The sequence below is a fragment of the Ischnura elegans genome, chromosome 12 (genome assembly GCF_921293095.1).
Source record: "Ischnura elegans chromosome 12, ioIscEleg1.1, whole genome shotgun sequence".
NCBI lineage: Eukaryota > Metazoa > Arthropoda > Insecta > Odonata > Coenagrionidae > Ischnura > Ischnura elegans.
The window spans coordinates 87,914,354-87,930,142 of record NC_060257.1 but is presented as its reverse complement, the minus strand read 5'-3'; the positions used below and the strand labels follow the sequence as shown (position 1 = coordinate 87,930,142).

At 37.1% G+C, this 15,789-nt stretch overlaps 3 non-coding genes across 3 annotated transcripts; all 3 read left to right on the top strand.

Annotated features, from left to right (window-relative positions):
* Window positions 1-8,197: 8,197 nt before the first annotated feature.
* Trnah-gug lies at window positions 8,198-8,269 on the top strand. Its single transcript has one exon. It is a non-coding gene; the product is annotated as a tRNA-His (tRNA).
* Window positions 8,270-10,154: 1,885 nt separating this feature from the next.
* Trnah-gug lies at window positions 10,155-10,226 on the top strand. The gene has a single exon. It is a non-coding gene; the product is annotated as a tRNA-His (tRNA).
* Window positions 10,227-10,826: 600 nt separating this feature from the next.
* Trnah-gug lies at window positions 10,827-10,898 on the top strand. Its single transcript has one exon. It is a non-coding gene; the product is annotated as a tRNA-His (tRNA).
* The last annotated feature ends 4,891 nt before the right edge of the window (window positions 10,899-15,789 follow it).

Here is a 15,789-nt window from a genome sequence, read left to right as displayed (position 1 = left end):
AACAAGATGGAGAACGTCCTTCTTAAAGGAAGACATCAATCAATAGCTTCAACAATACCTTAAGAAAAAATAAACACAACGGAGTAACAAAAATAAATAAACAAAATACAAACGATTACATTGCACTTAAAGTAGGAGAAATTGCTCTGTACAAAGGTTTTTAGTAATGATTGTTTTTTTCTACTAATATTAATAACTCACACCACCTCGTATCATTCAAGTTATTCAATTATCGATATCGACGCGGGTAGATGCCGAGGTTAATTACCATTATTCATATATATCATTACATTTGACATGCCTAACACTTTGAGAATAACCATTTCCTTGATTGCTCCACTTCTAGCAGGGAAATTAGCTCAAATCCATTCCAAACGCATCCCACGAACTTCTCCTCCACTTTGATTTTCAGGGACGACCTCTCCCTTCTCGGGATGACGGCACGAGGGAAGCGAGAATGTCTTCATATCCTGTGGAACAAACGACATCTCCTCCTCAACACGAGAGAAATGGGCTTCACAGCAAGACATCGCCCCCTAACCTGCAGTCGAGTCTTATTGACGGCGCCAAGACGCCGCGCCGTCACACACAATAAGGGAGGATAGGGAACCAGCTCATTCTCATCGCAGGAATGAACTTCCGGGGTAATTGCTGGGAAAAGAAGAGGGGGGGGTGTTTCCGGCACAACCGTCGGCGTGTTTAGGATATTTTCGCGCGGTTTCAATGGATACACACAAATGCCAGCACTAATTAATTTAGTCCCTCATATGACTGATTAAAACAATAAAATGTTTTACTTGACAGTATCATACATGCGTTATAACAATAGGGTGGTTTCCTACTATTTTTATTGCCTAAATCGAAAGATTATTACTCCTGGAGTACGTATTTCAGGCTTTTAGATTTATATGTGACGATATCTATTTTTCACGATTAAATGAAAAGAGAAAATTTTCAAGCGCGCGAAATCGCGACGGTTAAGTATGAATACTGGGAAAACTCCGCGTGACGTCGTTCTGGTTCCCTCTGCCGCAAGTGAAGTGACCTTGGGGCGAGGCTTGTAGCGCTGATACGACGCAGGATGCTAGCAGGTAGCAGAGTACCCTGCTAGCTGGCAGCGCTTGGCTTAAATAAGGCTTATTAATACCTTATCAAACGAAGAAAACTTTCCGACCTTAGCCAGTTTTAATAAGTGATTATTAAGACATGTATCCCTGAGATCTGTGCCTCACGCATGCATTGGTAACCTCAGACGATGTAAAACTCCTATCCTCTCGTGTAGAAACTAGGTCCCTGTAACGTCACGTGGAGTGGCATCGCATGGGCGCCAATCTGGCCTTTTTCAAATGAGGATAAAATTGACCATTGCCATTCGTCTAAACTGGGATTCCTAAAACCAATTAATTTGTACATCATAAATACACTAATGGTGGGTAACGAATCGCAATCAATGCCTTTCGTTTTCTTTGATGAAGGAAACTACCGTATTAATGGCCTTGTATGCCATTTCTTTATTAAGGCCGTTTTACACGGGGCACGGAATTGCGCAAGTTATAACTGCATTAATTTCTCATTATGGCGCGCAATTGCGCGAAGGCATGAACGAAATTAGAACGGTTTTATTTTCCATCTCACGTCCAAGAATTCTCGCTTTCGTTGTAGGAAATTACCGCCTTACAAGACGCAATTTTGACTGCGCCCTCTTATACACGTCAGATTGTGCGATTACATGTACCGTGTAAAACGGCCTTTATTTGAGGTTGCGATAGAGTTTGAAAAATAAAGAGACACGTTTATTTGCGTTTTTCGATCGGTCGCACACTTCACGAGGGATATTCGCTGAGAAGTTTATTACGTCAATGACTCTTGCCGAGCAGCTCACGGCTTCTCCGGTCATAATAATAATAAGAACATGCTGCAAAAAATTCTACGATTCACCTGATTGATAACCTACGCAGGTCATGGCATAGGAAATTTGTTCCAACAGAATGGAATAATTGTTAAAGTAATGTAGTGTAAAAAATCTCAAATGTGTTCTAATACAAAACGTCAAGTTTTAAAGGACGAATCCTATCGTTTTCCCATGTGCACTAATGGCTATGATTGAGTTGTAGCTATTTTAATCAATTGAAACCGTAGAATTCGACTTTAATATAGAAAATTACTAACTGTGGAGACATTAAACCTCGACAATCACTATATAATACTTCTAACGATATATATTCTTTCGCATGGCGGTTGTTAAGACGACAATGCCGACAGTCCTATAGCTTACGCGGAGGAGTTTGTGGTTACAAATCGGCGATTATCCAAGAAAAAAGAAGACGTTGGAAAAAGCCACCTATTTTGAGCCTCTATTAACTATTTGCCTGATGGCCTAATGCTGAAAACATTTCTTTGAACTATTACTTGTGAAGTTGTGTTGCATACCTGTGTGGAAGGCAGCGACGATACCTTTTGCGACTTTTACCGCTTCAGCGTTCACACCAGGAGAAACTGCACGTATCCAAAAGCAGATTCCATCAAATCTCAGACTGGCCGTGATCGTATATTGGTTAATACTTTGTGCTGTGGCTGCAACAATCCATCCTGGTCACGGCAGTGTTTCAATCACTGAAACGGCATGAGGTATCTTTTGTCTTGAAATAGATACGGCACTTTCACCGTAGATCAAGGGACTACTCACGGATTTCAAATTGGAATTTTAAATGCTCTAAGTGCCATATTTGCCAATCCATTTTTAACGTGATTGTTAAAAATGTGGTTGGAAATCAATAACAAAATGAACTCCAACTATTAAATGAACTATATGAAGGTGTACGATAGGAAATATGTGTACCATGGGTGAGATAATTTAAATTAATAAACATTTTTCCAGGATTAATGGGTATATTTGGAATATTTCTCATCGCCCCAACTTCCGGAGCTTTGCCGTTATACAAGACGCATGTCAAGTTTTCCTCGAAGTACGTTCCTCCATATTCTGATTAGCCTCCAAACTCCAAAAGCGAATGATTACCAAGATTTGCCAAACCCCTGCTCTTGGCTTCCTGCTGTCGATCGCACAAAGGATTTGCTCCGCATGCGGGAAACCATAAGTTTTGACAGGAAGGCATCAAGCGACCCTCCCCGATACCCAAATGCAAATCCATTCCTCGCGTGCCAAGCGGCTGGGGCGGCTTCTTCTCCCTGACAAATACGCGAGAACCTCTGATCCGAGTCGTGTATGCTAGGAGTAAGCATCACTTCCGTTCGACAGGCTACTATCTCGATATCCTGGGGTATAGCTTATTATTACGTAGGTACGAATTTTTCGAATGAGTAGCTTAAACTTTGTTTTTCCGCAGAATATTTTATTAAATCACGACCATTATTTCGATGGCTAACGCCATCTTCTGGTGAGAAATACATTATTGCATATGAGAGGGATGAATCTATTATTAAAGATGGTCCAAAAATGTATTCCTCACGTGAAAATGACGTTAACCGTCGTAACTAATAATGGTCGTGATTTGATAAAATACTCTGTGGAAAAATCAAAGTTTAAGTTATTTATTCAAAATGTTCAGCTAATTCCACAGAGCATCGCCGCAAATGACCAACTTTATTACATGCGCATTTAAAAAAAAGTTTATCCTTGCCAAAACCAAATTCGACGTTACTTAAAAGATGTTTGTTGTATGTACGACCAAAGGTATATAATGTGTTACCCTGGTCATGTACTACTTCAAAGTCTGTGAAAAAAATTTTGGAAAATGTATATATTCAAGAGATTTAGAGCAAATATTGTTGTAAATAATTAATGTAAATGAGTTATCAATAAACTGTTTGTAAGTGGCTTTAAGGCATGCAATTACACTGTTAAGAGGAGTTCATGACATCAATACACGACTATAATCGTCTTTCAGTAAAAGCATAATGCAATATATTATTTCATAGTAGCTTTGAATAAATCCTCCCTTGAGGCTATTCTTCATCTGAAAAGTAAGTGTATTTTTTTGTATGGAATAATAAAATAATTATTATTACAGTATTATTTTCATTATAAATAAAAACTTATTTATAACTTGTTATTATAACTAAGTGTTAAGTATTACTTAATACTTTCTAACGGTTATTGTAAGTTGACAGGGAGTATCTTCCGAATTACCTCATCCCCTCCCAAATCACGATACGACCTCTTCTCTTTTGATCTATCCTTGCATTCTATTTCCTTCCTCCCTCATACCCACTTAACAGTCATTATTGCCTATAACACGTAATACAGCATCCCCAACCAGCTCGCTATGATGACCCACCCTCGATTGCAGCCCTGTCTGCTCCGTAACTCATCTAGAAGTCTCCCCTACCTGGCACGTGATGAAAAAACGTCGATTATACGATCAATCGTTCTTCAATTGAAATGAAAACCACGACTTCTAAAAATTAATTGAACTTTGAACCAATAGATCGATTAATCGAAAAAAATCGAAAGTTCTAAAAAATAAAGAGTGTACAAAAACATTTCCGATATTCATTCGAAAAACACTCAAATGTAAAAATTTAAGTCGCAAAAAATCTACTTGAAAACTTGAATAAAAGTTTGAATTATCAGAAGTAAAAATTAACAAGTGCGCACTCATCAAAGTTTTTCATTCGCCGCTTGGAACCATTTGGCATCGACGGCGTGCCTTTTCAATTTTACCGGCCTCACAGAAAAGTCGGGACGGGACATTATTATATGCCGGTAGTGACACAGTTGAGATCAAAGGAAATGGTCAAGATCGTAGCAGAAAAATCGAGTTTGGATCGAAACTCGAAGATCACGACTCGATCTCGATTATCTCGATCTTTGACTGTTGAAATTCGAATTTCGATTTAAATCGAAATCGATTTTTTCATCTCTATCCCCGACCACCACGTCAAGCACTTCGTCGTTCTTCTTCCGCTCCGTCAAATTCACCCTTTACATTCATCTAAAGCTCCTCGATTCATTTGTTGTATTTTCTTAGAGTCCACGTTTCCACACCGCAGAACGCAGCACTCTTAAACAGGCTATTCACTTCTCTTTTCTTTAAACTACCATGCAACGTCCCTCCCAACAGCTTCCTCTCTTGGTTAAAGCTTTCGCAGCTAATGATGAGTAAGAAGTGACATACGGGTCTAAGCCGCGTGCTATACACAGGATTTTGCCCCGACCTATCGTGACCGACTGCTGGTCACTTCTTCAAGGGATTTGTTGATCAGATATAACACGCGACATACACCCGTATGTCATTCTTAACTCCCATAAGATATTTCCTATTCCTCTCCTTGATATACTGTGTAATTCTTTTGTAATTTTAACTCTCAAAAAGATTTTTTGCAGAAAATTTCAATATTGCCTTTACGTAACCCGTTAGTCGCGTGGCAAATAAAAAATAATTTCTCGGATAGCAACACTAGTGATTAATATAATAAAGTAATGCTTTCTGCATGAACAAAATACCTGCAATAGTCTCATAAAGTGCTTCTCCATATTGATCTTTCTACAGGTGGCGTTCATTTGGTTACTGACATTCGATAAAAATGTTCACAAACACATTAAAACATTGGAAAAACTGACGTTAACACGAATCGACGCGGAAGACAACCCGGAAACCTAACTGCGCCCACTGCTCCACTCCACGGAAGACTACATCAACAAGTAAAACCAAACCAAATTACATCAGAGACTTATAAAATGCCAACTCGTAGTGTTTAAGGATTAACCTGTTTCATAGTCGAAAAGCAGTGTCGACGTTATGATAAAAAAATGCCTCCTGCCGTTTCAGTGCTGAAACACTGCCGTGACCAGGATTCGAACCTGGGTTGTTACGGAAACAACGCAAAGTACTAACCACTATACGATCACGGCTATTGCGAGGCTTGATCCAATGTATACTTTCTTCTTGAGTAATCCCAGATGTGTAACGAGAAATTCCGCCATATAAGCCATAGGACTTTGGGAATTGTCTCATTAACAACCACGAAGCAACAGAATATTCATTGTTAGGAGTATCGTGTCGTAATTGATAAGAAATTATTTATCTTCTATTCTGTCACAGAGTTTCTATATTTAAGTCGAATACAACGGTTCCATTGCTTCTAAATAGCTTCAATTACATCAAATTTATTAGTGCACATGGGAAACCGAATGGATAACTTATTTTGCCATTTCTTCCTCGAGAAAAGATTATATAATAAAAATGAATTGCTGTCCGTTAGTCTCGCTAAAACTCGAGAACGACTGGACTGATTTTGCTTATTTTGGTTTTTAAATATTTGTGGAAGTTCAGGGAATATTTAAACAGTGAGAATATCATACATATTATTTATGTAGCTGAGAAATGGAGTCCGGATCGAAACTCGAAGATCATGTCTTGATCTCAATTACATCGATCTTTACACACACATTTACTGTGATACAATGACAGAAACTCTTTTGCATCTCATGAAGTATATATAGTAGTCATTAGTAGGATGACTCAATAAAAATTACGTGATTTTGCAAAACAATGAAGTTTTTCCGACATAAAATAAAAACCGTTTAACGTGGAAACCAATACATTACGTCATAAGGCGGTCAACTGCATTTAAGTTTTGCTCGTGGATTAATATCGATAAAACTGTGCATTCGTGCTTCTTAATCACCCCCTGCCAAACACCCAGCACACCTATTTATTAAAGTATTCTACCGATTAAGGTAGGTTTCCATGGAGTGCTTACGAAGGATTCCGGGAGCATCCCCTTAAATCTTGCACTTCCCTCTTCAGCGCACAATAAGTCCTAATACCTTTCATTCTATCTAAAAATCCTATTCTTTTCCTTCCCCTCCCTCGTTTACCTAACATTCTTCCCTCTAACACTGTTTTCAACATCCCATACCCGCTAAGTACTCGCTCCATCCATACCTACTGCCTTCTCCGTATCTCATCTAAAAGCTGCCTATCCTCACCCACCATGTTCAGCACTTCGTCGTTTCTCCTCCTCTCCGTCCACTTCACCTTCTCCATTCTTCGCCACACCCACATCTCGAATGCCTCCAGTCTCATCTCGTCCTCCTTCCTAAGTGTCCACGTTTCTGCACCGTAAAGCGCTACACTCCAGATCAGACTCTTCACTAACCTTTTCTTTAAATTCTTACATAGTGAACCTCCCAGAAGCTCCTTTCTGTTCATGAACCAGCACACCTAGAGGCGTCCAATCCTGCATTTAGACAGTTAGATAGTTCTCCTTTTATTTTTTTCAAACACGAGTCATGGTGAAAATTATTTTTAAAGTAATATTCAAAAATAATAATGAAACAACTTTTGCGGAATACCTACTGGAATAAAACCCCTCTTCTCTTCAATTTTACCCCCAATCCTTGATATTAGCGAAAAAAATTCAAAGTAGATGCAATTTGAAGGTAATTCACACCACCATGATAAAATTGCTGCAAATACTTTTCTATTGAAATAAGGTGTTGTAGAAAAGACAAGGAAGTGACAATTTTGCTGACATTGCAATTTTGTCCCATTCCATGGTGCATTTTTTCCCCTTTCCTAAATGTTATAGAAAAAAAACTAAGGAATTATTCTTTTAATATTTTCCTCAGCAAAAATTAATATAAATTAAATTCGGCTAACGAGGTTTATGCAAATAATATAAAAAATTATCGTCTTTGTGCTGCTTTATCTATATAGTGGGAAAAGTTCAGAGGTGAGGATTAATATTTATTTCATATTTAATCATGTTTTCTGCTTCTTCAAGTTAGCATCTTTTGAACGGATTGTGGGTGGTGAAGGAAATCCCATTTTTAACATGTTGCTAGGGAGCCAATTTGAACTTTTAAAGGAGAATACAATAAAAAAGACCGTTATCTTAATAGACATGAACATAGACTGCAACTCCAACCGCCGTTAACAATACACAATATACAAAACAATGGATGACCTTTATTGATGATGTTTCTATTGAAGGATTTCCACCTCTTTAAAGCATTTTCCATCGCCATTTTGGAATCCTTGAGGAATTCTCGCGATTTAGATTTGTCTTAAGTTCCTATTCCGAAAAGATCCACCATGACATACCACATGTTGTGTTGGAATGCGTGGTGCACTAATAAGCAATTACTTCTTTGGATTTTCCCACTTCAGCAGTCACGCCACGAGAAACTGACCGTACTCAAAAGCCACTTTCATCAAGCCTCGGAATAGCCGTGATCGTATAGTGGTTAGTACTTTGCGTTGTGGCCGCAACAACCCAGGTTCGAATCCTGGTCACGGCAGTGTTTCTACACTGAAACGGCAAGAGGTGTTTTTTTTCCTTCGCCTTGAAATTTCTTCAACCGTGAGAAAAGGTACGTTGAATAATAATTTTCAGGAATTCTTTTTTTTGCTAAAATTACGAAATTTTGGTCCAATGCTCTGACGGAACATCTTCATGAATTTGAATTAAACCAGAGCATCCACAACGATGATATATATTGTCGACGTAATAGAACTCTTCCTCATGGATTGTGTGTTCCTATTTTAAATTAACCGCTAATTAACTTGCGTTGCCTTTATATTATTAATATTTGTAGGGCATGCGTGAGTGCCTATTGAATTCCCTAAGAGTAAAATTAGAAACTCGCTTTCCTGTAGGTTGTTCACTCATTTGGTCAAAAAATTTGAAGTCAGTGAATGAAACATGACAAGATATGTTCTCGTGAAATTTCTACCGCAGATTGATTTTTCAGAGCGTAGAAATTGAATGACAACGACGTTGCCTCTATTTTGCCTTACCTACAAACTTCCCTCTAGGAATTGGGACGAAGCTATGTAAATCAAGGGTTTCCCGAATGGCAATTGAATCCCTAATCATCCGTTTCAGAAATTACTTGATAAAACAGCCGTCTGTTATTACAATGAGACCTCATTGTCTGCTTCTTTGAGGGTTTTCCTTCCCCGAACTAATGGAACAATCGTTACCGAACTGTGCCTAGTTTGTGACTCGGGATGGATAACAATAAAAGTTGGGCCAACACTTCAAAGAGGTTTTTTCAATGTGATATGATGTTAAGGTGGGCTAAGTAAGACATTTTATAAGTATAGTTTTATTTCATCAATAATCGTCAGTGAAGTGATGAAAAGAAGTAAAAGTTATCGATTTTTTTAACGATTACATCATTTGTATTTTTGTATTCGCAATCAATACAATTTTTAAGAATTTTTACTTGAAATTTTATAAACCTCGCACTAATTATAGTTACCTCTTAGTAATCGTTACAATTTAGTAATTAAAAGTGATATTTCAATTCCAAAAGGCAGTTCCAGCTAAATTAATAATTACGTAAGGAAGATAATTTTATCAAAATACTTTAATGACTAAAGTAATCGTAAGTAACCATGCTAATGGCTTTTTCAAAAAGTAATTTGTATTTATACCAATTTATAATTTTGAAAGCGTAAATGTAAAAAAGTTAAGGAACGATTAATGTAATGTTTTCCTTTACAAGGAATAAGATACATATAAATCGGCTAAGATTTACAGAGTTCAACTAGTTTAGAGCAAAAATCTAAAAAATTGCTGTTTTTTCGTTATTTTTTCGATATTGTGGGCAAAGCACAGTGGTAAGATTGACGTAAACCTAAGATAATCATCTTTAAACCATCCCAAACAACGCATAAAAATGTGCACTGAATTATCGAGGCCTAAATCATCCATTTTATGTTGGGAAAAATAACCAAATTTGCTTTCTACATGACCTTTAATCGAGGACTATCTTCGATATACTGTATCATTTCCAGACTATGCTGTATTTTCAGGAAAATTGAATACGTGAGATAGAAAAAGATTTAAAGAAGATAATTTATTGAAAAAAAAGCCATTTCAGCAATCTGCCGATTTTTTTCCGTTTTATCAAAGAAAGCGATTTATCAACATATCCCATTCGTCCAAGAGGTGTAAAAATACAGTTGCGCCAAAATTACTAAAATTATTTAAGTCACGACCGTGGGTAGCAAAAACAGAATCAATGAAACTCAGACCAGGCTCATTTACCCTATAACATACAGCCTTCCGTATCCATCCAAAACTGTTTACGCGGTGGAATCTTTTGTTTCGCATCGGTGAATATCCAAAAAGAAAGTGGATATTGGAATGAAGCAATAATTTCAACCCTCGAAGTAGCCGTGATCGTATAGTGGTTAGTACTTTGCGTTGTGGCCGCAACAACCCGGGTTCGAATCCTGGTCACGGCATTGTTTCAATCATTGAAACGGCATGAGGTATATTTTTTCTTAACCTTAGAATTATCGAATTACTGAATTGACGGTAGCAAGGGGAAGGATTCTAGCGTTCATTATTTCGCCTCCGATATCTTATTTCTAATGAGCATCACCACATTTCTATTGATTTTTTTCTTTTTTGTCATCCCCCGTCATGGGTCTATTTTCATTTTAGTATCTCACCCAAATTTAATCCTGCTCTGCAATCTTTCAGGTTGGCATCGTTTGAACGGAATGTATGAAGTGAAGGAAACACGATTTTTTTACTTTTTACTCGGGAGCCAATCGGAACATGCAAAGGAGAATACAACAAAAAAAAGGCAGTGATTTTAAGAAATGCAAAAACAATCTACCAATCTATTAATTTTTGTCGCTAACAGTGGCTATCGGAAAAATTTCCTAATGGTCTAAAGCTTAAAAGATATACTTGGAACTATCACGTGTTTTGTTTTGTTGGAATGCATACCTACTTGGGAGGCAACGACGATAACTTCTCCGAATTTTCCCGCTACAGTGATCTCGCCAGGAGAAACTTCACGCATCCAACAGCGTTGTATTCCAAGCCTCGGAATAGCCGTGATCGTTTAGTGGTTAGTACTTTGCGTTGTGGCCGCAACAACCCAGGTTCGAATCCTGGTCACGGCAGTGTTTCTTTCACTGAAACGGCAAGAGGTGTTTTTTTATCGATTGCGAAGTACTTAAGAGTGGATATCAGGGTGATCACCACGGGTTAAATATTATATTTTCCTAATCTCCAATTGAATTTTGAGCTAGCTAACAACCCAGGGTCGAATCCCGATAAATGCAGTGAATCTTTCCTGAAATTTCACGAGGTTTTTCCCTCCATTCTCATGGCGTTTCAGATTCATTCGCTCACGTATAAAGCCACTTTGGTTGCATTTGTTTGCTAAAAAGAACAACTTTACGGTGTGGCGTTTCACTACAAGGAGTGATTAAAGGAGTAAGTGAATCATTAACTTGTCTGCTTCTATTATTAAAATAAGACACTGCAACATTTCCCCTGAGTATTATTATTACACAAATTGTTACGTCGTTACAAACAACATTTTCAAATGTTGTATCAAATGTTGTTTGTAACGGCGAAACCCGTAGTGTAATAATAAAACTTAGTGAAAATATTTCAATGTCTTATTTTAATAATATTAAGAACTTCCACCATATCGTGCCCCAACATCATACAAGATATTGCCTATTTCTTAAGGTCGTGCATTTTCAAACATGTTAGTGAACCTAACAAAGTTTATTATTTCATTTTCCATAATTTTGTCGCCATCGGTCTACGTAAGAACCTCTTTTTAGAGGGGACATTGCGCAGATAAGGATATCCTCTTCGAAAAAAAGCGGCTTAGGCAGGCCACGTCGTGGTCGTTGCTCCCGAAATGCACATTCCACCACCCCTCCCAATATCACCCCATCCGCGGACGAACTGGACTAACGTCGAATTACAATCCATTCACCCCTTGACCTCACTCACTGGTGGGGTGGGGCCCGATCACCAACCCTCCCCCACCTCTATGGACCACCCTGATTCGGAGGACGTGACCAGAATTGGTGCTTGACCTCCGACGCCAAAGGGCCAATGCAGCAGACTTGCAGGGACCCAATCCACTAGTGACCACCACGGAGATACTTCAGCGTAGTAAGATACTCGAGAGCGCAGAATTGCTAGCGCCATAATCAGCTTCGTTAGCCCTTCATGACGATATTTTTTTAAACGCGAATATTTTTCATTCAAAAAATTTGTTTATCGTGATAATCATGGCGGGATCTAATTTGATTCTGCAGCATAAAATGTTAAAAAATATTAATTAATATGAAATGTTAAAAAACTTTAAAATTTCTTATCAATTCAATTATGAACGACCATTCAGTGTCATTATGTGTCTTCGATGCAAATGCCCCAGATGATTTCGTACCACGCCGAAACCTAGAATGTACGGCATTACATTTATGTGGAAATATTACTATTACACATTGCTGCAAGTAAGTAATTGCCTGGTGGCTGCATTAGATTTACATGCATGAATAACAAATGTACCAATATAATAACTAAGTAAGAAATAGAAAAGAAATCTATAGTAACAAAATAATACATTAATTCTAATATTATGCATCTAACAATTGAACTACCCAACCCAATAACCCCAGCAACCAAATTTCAAACATTCCATAAAATACATGGATTCTAATATAATACAACAAACAAATGAACATTGACCCAATTAACCCAATTTCACACTCTCCCTTTTAAAACCCCCTATGTAATTAGCCAACCAGTGATGAACACTTATTCCTAAACATTTTCGCATGTGCAGGGAAGATCCGTAATTTCAGGTAGGTCGTTCCACTCCTTTATTCCTCTATGTAGGAAGGATTTTTTTCAAAATATCGGTTTTCTGTTTTTTTTTACTTAATTTCGAATTTTGGATCTTTCCTTCCTATGTAGCAGGTTGAGTCAAGCTTTAGTCCGATTTCTTTCCGAAATATACAGTCGTTTAAAAAATAAAGAGACAACGGATTATAAATGGCAAGTAGTTCAGAGTTCAAAGTCCAAAGCTCTGTCTTTAATGGAGCTGATAATGCATATATTTTTAAAATTACGGATCTTCAAATTTTATGGCGAATAGGTGCAATGTTGAGCTATTTAAGGGTCAGCCCAGTTCACGGAAAATGAAAAAGGTTTGCCTTCACTTGCCTCGAACTTGATCAATTAATGATTCGCAAAATACTTCATTCAGTCCATTTCAGCCGTTTTAAACTGGGCATGGAATTCCGCATGTTAGAACTGCATTATTTTCTCTTGATGGCGTGTAATTGAGCGAATACACGAACGAAATTAGAACATGGGCTATTTTGCCATCTCATGTCCATGCATTATCGCATGCGATGTAGCAATTCACCCCTTTACACGACGAAATTTTGACTACGCCTTCCTACATACCACAAATTGTGCCTTAACGTGCCAGGTTTAAAACAGTTTTTAGAGATACATTTTGCTGTGAAACGGTTTTTTTTTAATCTTACAAATGCAACCAAAGTTCGCTATCGTGTAGTCATACGTTTTTTTGTTTCGATGGTGAACGTAATTCTCCAGACCATGGTCTTATTTTAACAAACAATTCTGTGAAAAAAAAAACAAAGTTTAAATTTATTAATCCAAGAGCCTAGGCTGAATAAAATTGATTCTAACTATGAAATATGTTTATAGAAGCACTCTTGCGGCTTTTATCATTTTTAGCAATTTTGGCGATGCTATTTTCATTCACCATTTTGACGGACATGATAAGTTAGGTTTCTTTGGGAAATATTAAATATCTAAAAACCCAGCTGAATTGTGCAATAATAAGGCTTTGTTTTTTCACTAAAAATAAACTTTTTTTTATCCATCCCTCCTCTTCATCGAATATCCACATTCTTATGATTTTCCGTTAAAGATATTGAAAAAATATTTTTTGGAAAAGTTACCATTGCTTAAACTAGCTCAAAGGAAACAATAAAAAGGTACATTTTCACACAATTTATTTAAGACGACAGGTTTCGTCACAGAGGCGATATCTTCAGGTACAGAAATCGATATTTTTATAGTAGATTCATTTTTATAGTATAGCAACACCAACACCACCCTCCCCTACCAACGCATAATGGCAACCAAATAAACAACAAAATGATTATAAAAATAACGATTTCTGTACCTGAAGATGTCGCCTCTGCGACGAAACCGGTCGTCTTAAATAAATTGTGTTAAAAACAACTATAACCTTTTGATTGCTTACAATGGATTATCACTAAGTTAAGCCTGAAACAATCGAGTTTAGCTCAGAGGAGCCAAAACTGTCCGCAAAATTGTATGCAATATCTAAAAAAAAGCAACTTTTCAGGAGAGCAAAAAAGCGATTAATTTGCTTTACTTGCACACTGCAATTAAAAACCAAAAGTTCATAAAACTGAAAAAGAAGCATTCATTTGTAGACAAAGAGTTGTTTTTTGCTTGTATTTTATTTTTTAATGTTAATACACTTTATTTAAGATACCTGTCTCAAACCGGCCGAATTTGAGATGCCTGTTGTTAGAACTTAGCCATCGATATAGTTCATTAAAATTTGGACTTCATATTTTTATTGATTTTCAACCTCAGTCTTTGCAAATACGTTAAAAAATGAATTGGCAATTACGGCAGATCCAAACTAAATTATACGAGAGATTCGGAATGTTAAAATGCCAACTCGTATTCCGCGAGGATCTCTTTGTTCTGCAGTCAAAGTGAAGGTTTAGAAAAAAATATACCTCATGCCATTTTAGTGTGGGAACACTGCCGTGACCAGGAACCAAACCAGGGTTGTTGCGGTCACAACGCAAAGTACTAACAACTATACGATCACAGATATTGCGAGGCGTTATCCAATATTCACTTTATTATTGGGTAATCATCTATGCGACACAAGAAACTTCGTCGTGAAAGTAGTTTGGGCTGATGCTGTGGGCTGTATGAAAAAGGTTACGGAGCCGAGAATAAGTGAAATTGAATCTAAATACGCATCCTGTTTCACCAAGCACTAGTGTGACTTTAATAATTTTAGTAATTTTGGTAAGACTGCTTTCTTTACACCATTTGGACGGAGGCCCTAAGTTATATTTCCGTGACAAATATTATATAGCTAAATTCCAGGCTGATTTATGCAATGAAATTGTATTTTCACGATGCAATATAGCTTTTAAATCTTGTTCTGCCTCCAATCTACAAATTTCATGAATATACTGCTCAATTTTGTACACTAATGGATTTGTTCTTACATTATGTATCCATCTCTCCTTATCATCTAATACCCACATCCCTGTGATTCAGGATAAATATTGGGATGGTATATTTGAAAATTTTTCCCAAATTATGGCACTAGGTTTAGAAATATCTACAGTTAAAGATTTTGAAAAAATACTCTGTGGAAAAGTTACCATTGCTATAAATTCCCACAGGAGGCTTTCCACAAAACTATATGCAATACTTTTATAATGAAGATATATATTAAATGCATCTCCGTTTAAAGCAGTGATATTTTTGGCTCAAATTAACAGCATTGAAATTAATCGTGTGAATAAAGAAATCATGCGTAATGAATATGTATATGACTCGACCAGGTCCAAACGAAATTTTTTCGAGTTCCTGGATTGAGATGCAGTAATTTAAAAAGAATTTGTGGCGGAAATATTGAACGTAGAAATCAATGATTACGATAAATTGATGCTTTCAGAATGATGCAAATACTGACGCTAGTTTTCTTTGGCACTTATTTGTATGGTTCTTTAAGAATGTAGCGTCCATTTACTCAATGAAGTTCTATTACTGTTTTCACAAAACCAATAAGAAATGAAATGGCAATTGAAGCAGAATCAAACCAAACAACTAGAATATTCGGAAATTTTAAATGCCAAATCATAATCCTTATGGATCACTCTTTTCTACGTGCGATGTGCCGGATGTCGAGTAAGAAAAAGAAACACCTCTTGCCGTTTCAGTGAT